Source organism: Desmodus rotundus, chromosome 7, assembly GCF_022682495.2.
Source record: "Desmodus rotundus isolate HL8 chromosome 7, HLdesRot8A.1, whole genome shotgun sequence".
In the NCBI taxonomy this organism is placed as follows: Eukaryota; Metazoa; Chordata; class Mammalia; order Chiroptera; family Phyllostomidae; genus Desmodus; species Desmodus rotundus.
In genome coordinates, this window is record NC_071393.1 from 99,470,729 (window position 1) to 99,479,560 (window position 8,832).

Here is an 8,832-nt window from a genome sequence, read left to right on the forward strand (position 1 = left end):
TCTTAGCATATAGGTCTTCATAGTAATTTCTTACGATCCTTTGTATTTCTGTGGTATCAGTTGTAATCTCTCCACTTTCATTTCTAATTCTGTTTATTTGGATCCTCTCTCTTTTCTTCTTGATAAGCCTACTTAAAGGCTTGTCGATTTTGTTTATCTTTTCAAAGAACCAGCTTCTGGATTCATTGATCCTTACAATTGTGCTTTTAGTCTCTATGTCATTTAGTTCTGCTCTGATCTTGGTTATTTCCTTCCTTCTGCTTGCTCTGGGCTGTCTTTGTTGTTGTTCCTCCAGTTCTTGTAGGCGTAGGGTTAGGTTGTTTGTGTGAACTGTTTCTAACTTCTTAAGGTAGGCCTGTATTGCTATGAACTTCCCTCTCAGGACTGCCTTAGCTGTGTCCCATAGGTTTTGGGTTGTTGTGAGTTCGTTTTCATTTGTTTCCAGGAAGTTTTTGATTTCTTCCCTAATCTCGTTCTTGACCCATTCATTGTTTAATAGCATGCTATTCAGTCTCCATGATTTTGAGTGTTTTGGGTTTTTACCCTTGGGGTTGGTTTCTAGTTTCAGACCCTTGTGGTCAGAGAAGATGCTTGATATGATTTCAATTTTCTTGAATTTGTTGAGGGTTGCTTTGTGTCCTATCATGTGGTCTATCTTTGAAAAAGATCCATGGACACTTGAAAAGAATGTGTATTTTGCTTCTTTGGGATGAAAAGCTCTGTATATATCAGTTAAGTCCATTTCCTCTAGGGTATTGTTAAGTGACACAATATCTTTGTTAATCTTTTGTTTGGAAGACCTGTCCATTTTTGATAGTGGGGTGTTAAAATCCCCTACTATAATTGTGTTGCTGTCAATATCTTTCTTGAAATCCTCCAAGATTTTCTTTATGTATTTGGGTGCTCCTATGTTGGGTGCATATATATTTATAATGTTTATGTCTTCTTGGTGGATTCTTCCTTTGAGTATTATGAAGTGACCTTCTGGGTCTCTCTTTATGGCCCTTCTTTGGAAGTCTATTTTGTCTGATATGAGTATTGCTACCCCTGCTTTTTTTTCCTGTCCGTTTGCTTGGAAAATTTGTTTCCAGCCCTTCACTTTCAGTCTGTGTGAGTCTTTTGTCCTGAGATGGGTTTCTTGTAGGCAGCATATGTGTGGGTCATGTTTTCTTATCCATTCAGCTGTTCTATGTCTTTTGATTGGAGCATTTAATCCATTTACATTTAAGGTTATTATCGATAGGTAGTTATTCATTGCCATTATTTCCTACCTGTGTTCCTCTGTCTTTCTCTTTTCCTTCCTTTCCTTAAAGCAGTCCCTTTAGCATCTCTTGCAGAGCTGGTTTGGTGGAGCTGTATTCTTTTAGACTTCTTTTGTCTGGGAAGCTCTTTATTTGGTCTTCTATCTTGATTGAGAGCCTTGCTGGGTAAAGTAGTCTTGGTTGGAGGCCTCTGGTTCTCATTACTTGGAATATTTTTTGCCATTCTCTTCTGGCTTGGAGCGTTTCCATTGAGAAGTCAGTTGCTAACCTTATTGGGGCTCCCTTGTATGTTACTTCCTTTTTCTCCCTTGCTGCCTTTAAGATCCTCTCTTTGTCTTGGAAATTTGCCATTTTAATTATGATGTGTCTTGCAGTGGGTCTCTTTGGGTTCCTCTTGTTTGGGACTCTCTGTGATTCCTGGATTTGGGTGACTTTTTCTCTCCTCAGATTAGGGAAATTTTCCATCATTACTTTTTCAAACAGGTTTTCTATCCCTTGCTCTTCTTCTTCTCCTTCTGGTATTCCTATTATACGGATGTTGTTACGTTTCATGTTGTCCTGCATTTCCCTTATTGCCTCTTCATTCTTTCTGAGCCTCTTTTCCTTTTCTTGTTCCTTCTGGGTGTTTTTTTCTACTTTATCCTCCAGCTCGCTGATCCGATCCTCTGCTTCATCAAGTCTGCTTTTAATTCCTTCTACTGTGTTCTTCAATTCAGAAATTGTATTCTTCATTTCCTCTTGGCTCTTGTTGATATTTTCTATTTCCTTTTTCATGTTGATATAGTTTGCAGTGAGTTCATTGTAGTTTCCTTGTAGTTTCTGGTAGTTCTCTTTGAGCTCAGAGAGCTCAGTGAGCTTCCTGATGACCATTGCTTTGAACTCAGTATCTGATAGTTGACTTGCCTCTTTTTCGGTTAGTATTCTTTCTGAGACTTCCTCCTTTCCTTTCATTTGGGAATTGTTTCTTTGTCTTCCCATTGTTTGTGAGGCTCTTCTTGTTGGCCTCTGCTTCTTAAATTGCTTTGTTCTGAATCCCTGGGTTTATGATATGAACTTCTATGGTAGAATGCCAATGGGATTCGGTGGTGCTGTCTCCTTACTCTCCTGTGCTCACTGGTCTTGAGCTGACGTTTATGTGTTTAACACGGTCTAACTCTAGTCTTTTCAGCACTCCAGGTTTTGTTGTCGCACCTGTGGGAAAAATAGAAAGGGGGGGAGAAAGAAAAGGAAAAAACAAACAAACAAACAAACAAACAAAAAAAACCAAAGATGGGAAGGAGGGAAAAAGGAAATAGGAAAGGAGGAAAGGGAGGAAGGAGGGAAGAAGGATTAAAGAAAGATCGGAGGCAAGATAAGAAGGAATTTTAACAAAAATTAAAACATAGAAATAGATAAAAGAAGGGAGGAAGAAGACATAAAAATGGTAAAGGATGGGAGGAAGAAGGAATGAAAGAAAAAAAAGAGAGAGAGAGGAAGAAGGAGTTCAGGGGGAAAGGAAAAGGGAAAAAAAAAAAAAAAAAAAAAAAAAAAAAAAAGGGGAAAAAAAAAAAAAAATCTTCTGTTGGCTTTAAACCGTTCAGGTTATTTCTGCTGTTGTCCTGTCTGTGCAACGGGAGGCGGTGGTTGGAAGGATTGGTTTCACTTTTCTTCCTTCCTGGGTCACACTCTTCACTGTTTTGTAGGTGTGGTCCCTGGCAGGCAATCAGGCCGTTGATCAGCCAATCCAGCAGCTTTGTTCTTGGGACTCTCGAGTGGCCGCTCCAGCCGCTTTGGCTCCGGACGCGTGCGCGCGCAGCAGGGGAATCCAGCCGCTTCGGGTTTGTGACGTTATTTGGGCTCTGAGCGCGCAGCCGGCCGACCGATCGAGCCGCCCAGGCTAGGGAGGCTGGCGCGCCGCAAACTGCTGGTTCAGCCGCCTTGGTGTTACGTCTCTCGCCAGCCCCTTTGTGCTTGGGAAGTGTGCATCCAGCCGGCCCTACGCTTGGTGAGCGCGCAGCCCGCCGCCGAGCCAGAGGCTCTACGCTTGGGGGCCCGATCCAGTTGTCCGGGGCTTGAGACTCTCGGGTGGGCGGGGCCGCCCTGGGACCGAATCACGCGGTCCTCGGTTCCGAGGTTTTGGGTCTGTGGGTGGAGCAGCTAGTCTCTGCTCCAAAAGATCTCGGAGGTTTCAGGTGTGGGCGCCCCTCCGGGGTTTCATGTACGGGCCCCGTTCGCTAATCTGCGCGCACGCTACCGCGCGCAACCGGACCTCAGGTGAGCGCCGGTGCTGCTTATCCCGCGTTCCCCGTTCGCAGTCCAGGGGCGGAGGGGGGAGGGGCGCCAGGGGCCTCGGCCACCACCGAGAGTTCTCTAACTAGCCCCTGAGTGTCTCTATTTTCTTTTTCTTTTTGAGAAATTCCTCCTTTTCAAGCCCCCCTGGTCCAATCAAGCACCTGGCTGCTCACGGCGCAGCCTGGCCCTCTCTCAGGACTCCTGCAGCAGCCCCTGCGCCAGGGCTGGCGCCTCTGCAGCCCTTGTACCGCGCGGTCCCGGGTCCCGGGGACCTTATTGTCCTTGAGCACTCTTCTTACCGTCGGATCTTTCAGTGTCCTCTATCTTTGGTCTCTAATCTTCGTATATGCTGGAGTACTGTTGGCTGTTCGCTCTGCTCCTCAGATCAGCTAGGTATTTCCCTGGCACTGAGGGGAAGTGAATTCTGCTCCCACCTATGTTGCCGCCATCTTCCAATCCTCCATACTTCTACATTTAACATTTCTGAAGAAATGAAGTCCTTTATTTAATATCTTTAGTGCCATAACAACTGATCATTAAAATAAAATAATCCTCATTAAAAAGTGGAACAGGAGAAAGAAAAACTGTCATTGTTGGCAGATGACATGATAGTATACATAGAAAACCCTATAGACTCCACCAAAAAACTACTTGACATAATAAAGGAATTTGGCAAAACAGGGGGATACAAAGTCAATACTGAGAAATCAAAGGCATTTTTGTACACCGACAATGAAATATCAGAAACAGAAATCAGGAAAAAAAATCCCATTTGATATAGCAACAAGAAAAATAAAGCATCTAGGAATAAACCTAACCAAGGAGGTAAAAGACCTGTACTCAGAAAACTATACAACACTGAAGAAAGAAATTAAGGAAGACACAGACAAATGGAAGTATGTACCATGCTCATGGATTGGAAGAATTAACATCATCAAAATGGCCATACTACCCAAAGTGATTTATAGATTCAATGCAATCCTTATTAAAGTACCCATGACATATTTCACAGATATAGAACAAACATTTCAGAAATTTTTTATGGAACCACAAATGACTCCAAATAGCTGCAGCAATTTTGAGAAAGAAGAACAAAGCAGGAGGGATCACAATACCTGATATCAAACTGTATTACAAGGCCACTGTAATCAAAACAGCCTGGTACTGGCATAAAAACAGGCACATAGATCAATGGAACAGAACCGGAGCCCAGAAATAACCCAAGTCTCTACGGTCAATTAATATTTGACAAAGGGGGAAGAAGCATAAAATGGAGCAAAAAAAGCCTCTTCAACAAATGGTGTTGGGAGATCTGGACAGCTACATGCAAAAAAATGAAACTCGATAATCAACTTACACCATACACAAAAATAAATTCAAGGTGGATAAAAGACTTAAATATAAGTCATAATTCCACAAAAGTCCAGAGGAAAACATTGGCAGGAAAATCTCAGACATTCCACGCAGCAACATCCTCACAGACACGTCCCCTAAAGCAAGAGACATAAAGGAAAGAATAAACAAATGGGACCTCATCAAAATAAAAAGCTTCTGCATGGCTAAAGAAAACAGCATTAAAATAAAAAGAGAACCAATTAAATGGGAAAACATATTTGCCAATGATACCTCAGACAAGGGTTTGATCTCCAAAATATATAAAGAACTCACATGACTCCACTCCAGGAAGACAAAAAACCCAATTAAAAAATGGACAAAGGACTTGAACAGACAATTCTCCAAGGAGGACATACAGAGGGTCCAGAGACATGTGAAAAGATGCTCAGTATCACTAGCCATCAGAGAGATGCAAATTAAAAACACAATGAGATACCACATCACACTGGTCAGAATGACCATCATAAACAAATCAACAAACAAATGTTGGAGAGGATGTGGAGAAAAGGGAACCCTAGTGCACTGTTGGTGGGAATGCAGCCACTGTGGAAAACAGTATGGAATTTCCTCAGAAAACTAAAAATGGAACTGCCTTTTGACCCAGCAATTCCACTGCTGGGATTATACCATAAGAGCCCTGAAACACCAATCCAAAAGAACCTATGCACCCCAATGTTCGTAGCAACACAATTTACAATAGCCAAGTGCTGGAAGCAACCTAAATTCCCATCAGCAAATGAGTGGATCAAAAAACTATGGTACATTTACACAATGGAATTCTACACAGCAGAGAGAAAGAAGGAGCTTATACCCTTTGCAACAGCATGGATGGAACTGGAGAGCATTATGCTAAGTGAAATAAGCCAGGCAGTGAGGGACAAATACCATATGATCTTACCTTTAATTGGAACATAATCACCAAAAGAAAAATGCAAACAAAATATAATCAGAGACATTGAAATTAAGAACAATCTAACAATAGCCAGAGGGGAGGAGGAGGGGACAGTGGGGAGAAGGGTTTTCGGGAACTACTATAAAGGACACATGGACAAAACCAAGGGGAAGTGTGGAAGCAAGGGAGGGAGGTGGTTTGGTCTGGGGTTGCAGGGGTGGTGGGGAGAAAATGCAGATAACTGTAATTGAACAACAATAAAGTAATTTTTTAAAAAAAGAGGAACAAAGGGTAATTTAGTACAAGTGACAAAGTAAAATGATGGATGGAGTGTTACCCTAAAAATTTAAATGTTATGAAGACTCCCTAGGGGTCATGTCAAGAGAAGGAAGAAGTCTGTACACAGCAAGGGAGATGAGAAAGAACAGGAAAGAAAACACCCTAAGATTAAAGAAAGAGAGAGAGAGAATTGATGTCTCAAAAAAGATGACATCCAAATGGCCATGCAAAATATGAAGTGCTGTTCAGTTTCATTTGTCATAAGCAAAGTGCAGATTGAAACCATATTGTAATACCACTATGCACCCACCAGTATGGCTAAATAGAAAAAGAGGGAAAATGTCTAATGTGGGTGATAATGTGGATAAAATGGAATATTTTACATTACTGATGGGCGTGTAAGTTGGCACAACCACTTTGGAGACCTGTTTGGCATTATATACTAAAGTTAAACATATGCATATTTGTGTGCCCAAGCAGAGCCTCCATCCCCCTATTAGTAAGATAAGGGGAAAGAAAATAAGAAAACAAACATCATGAGCATCTTTTGGTGTTTAGGCCAGACTGCCTGGAAGAACCTCCCCTGACCAGAAGACTGTGACCTGCTATCGGAAATGAGTCTTCGATATCCTTGGGTGTACTGCCTTAATGGTATTAAGTGTTAGCCATTAGGACTCTGTGGAAAACATTCACTTGATTTTCCTTTGGGAAATTCTCTCATATTTGTAAACACTTATTTTAGTAAAATGACCTAATCTTCAGCTCTAGGGGACTGGCTTAAGCCAATCAGCATCATCCCTGTTCTCTGACCACATTGATTAGCTCAGGGGTGAGTGTGTGACCCAGTTCTGAGCAATGAGACAGAGTGAGTATGAGCCAGGGCTTGTAGAGAAGGAATCAGAACATGGTGGCAACCTAGGTGTCATGGTGTGAAGCTTTGAGGTTGGAAACTGCTGCAGCCACTTTGCTGCCACGATAGGAATGGGCCTGCTGATAAATGAAAAGCCAAATACACACGAAACATGAAACTTAATACAGTTGCCTCTATAGGACACTGGGAGTCTAGATTAGGAGGAAGACTTACTTACCATGTTGTATGCAAATGAACTGTTATTTTTTGTTTTTTTTACTATGTGTGTAAGGTTTTTTCATTTTTTAAAAAAGAAAGCTAAATTTTTAAGTGAATATGTCTTTTTTTAAAGATTTTATTTATTTATTTTTAGAAAGAGGGGAAGGTAGAAAGAGAGGGAGAGGAACATTGATGTGTAAGAGATATATTGATCAGTTGCCTCTTGCATGCCCCCAACTAGGCACCTACCCCACACCCAGGCATGTGCCCTGACTGGGAATCGAACTGGCAACTCCTTGGTTTGCAGGCTGGCACTCAATCCACTGAGCCACACCACCTAGGGCCTGAATATGTCTTAAATCTGTGGTTGCCAAACTTAGGACTGGTTGAATTCAAATCACCTCTCGGAACTAGTCAAAATTGCAGGTTCTCCCGTGATTCAGCAGGTCTGATTCAGCAGGTCTGGGACAGGATGCCAGAGCCCATACCTTTTAAAGTTGTCCAGATGATGCTGACAGCCAACCAAGTTAGGACACATGCACGGGAGGCTAACCTGGGAGAGCTTCTAAATGTGGCAATGCATGAGTCTTGCCCCAAAAGAATTACATAAAATTCTTCGGGGATGGTATCTTATAAAGGCTCTCTTGGCTAAAATTTTTTAAATTGAATAATGCCAACTGTTGGAGGAGACATAGAGCAACTAGAAATCGTACATTACTGGTAGGAATAAAAATTGATATACTCAAATTAATATACTCATCTCAATGTCCAACAGTGTCTACTAAAGCCGAACAGATGCCTTCCTTATGACCCAGCACTTACACTCCTAGGTACATGCCCAAGCGGATTGGATAAATATGGCACCTCAGACATGCACCAGATTATTTATTCATAGAAGCTTTGTTCATAAGAGCCCCAAGCTGGAAACAATCCGAATGTCTGTCAACAATAGAATGAATAACTGTGACATATTTATACATTGTAATACTACACAGCATATATTATATATTACATGATTATATTATATAACATATGCCATATACAATAATAGATATCATATAACATATAATTATATTATATGTGCTGTATAATAAATATTACATAATATAGTGTGATATATAATATAAAAGTATACACAATTAAAACATACAACATTGACAAGTCACAGACATAATTCAGGTAAAAAAGCAGAACATAGGAGTCATATCGCATGATCGAATTCAAATGAAGTTCAAGAACCGGCAAATTTGTCTTAGTGATAGAAGTTAGCAGAGTGCACCTCCAGGGAGGCCCTGGGGGTGCTAGAAATGGTTTACCTCTGGATGTGATGTCATATACAGGTAGGTGCCCTTGTAAGAATTCATCAAGCTTTACACTTAAGATTAGCGCACTTCACTGAATATATGTCATTTTTCAATAAAAAGGAAAAGTAAAAACAAATAGGGAAAAAATGTCTGTGACAGGATTGAAACCAGTGTTTTGCAGCCTCCGGCTTCAAATGGCGTTTAACAAACAGGCCACACTCTGCTTTCTCCATGGGACGACCTGGTCTCTCTTTCCCTGAAACCCTTCTTGGCCCCACTGAAACCTGCATTCCCATGTATTAATCCCCTCTGGCCTGGGGGGTTGTGGGAAGGAGTGAATTAAATGTTATAAAACTACTT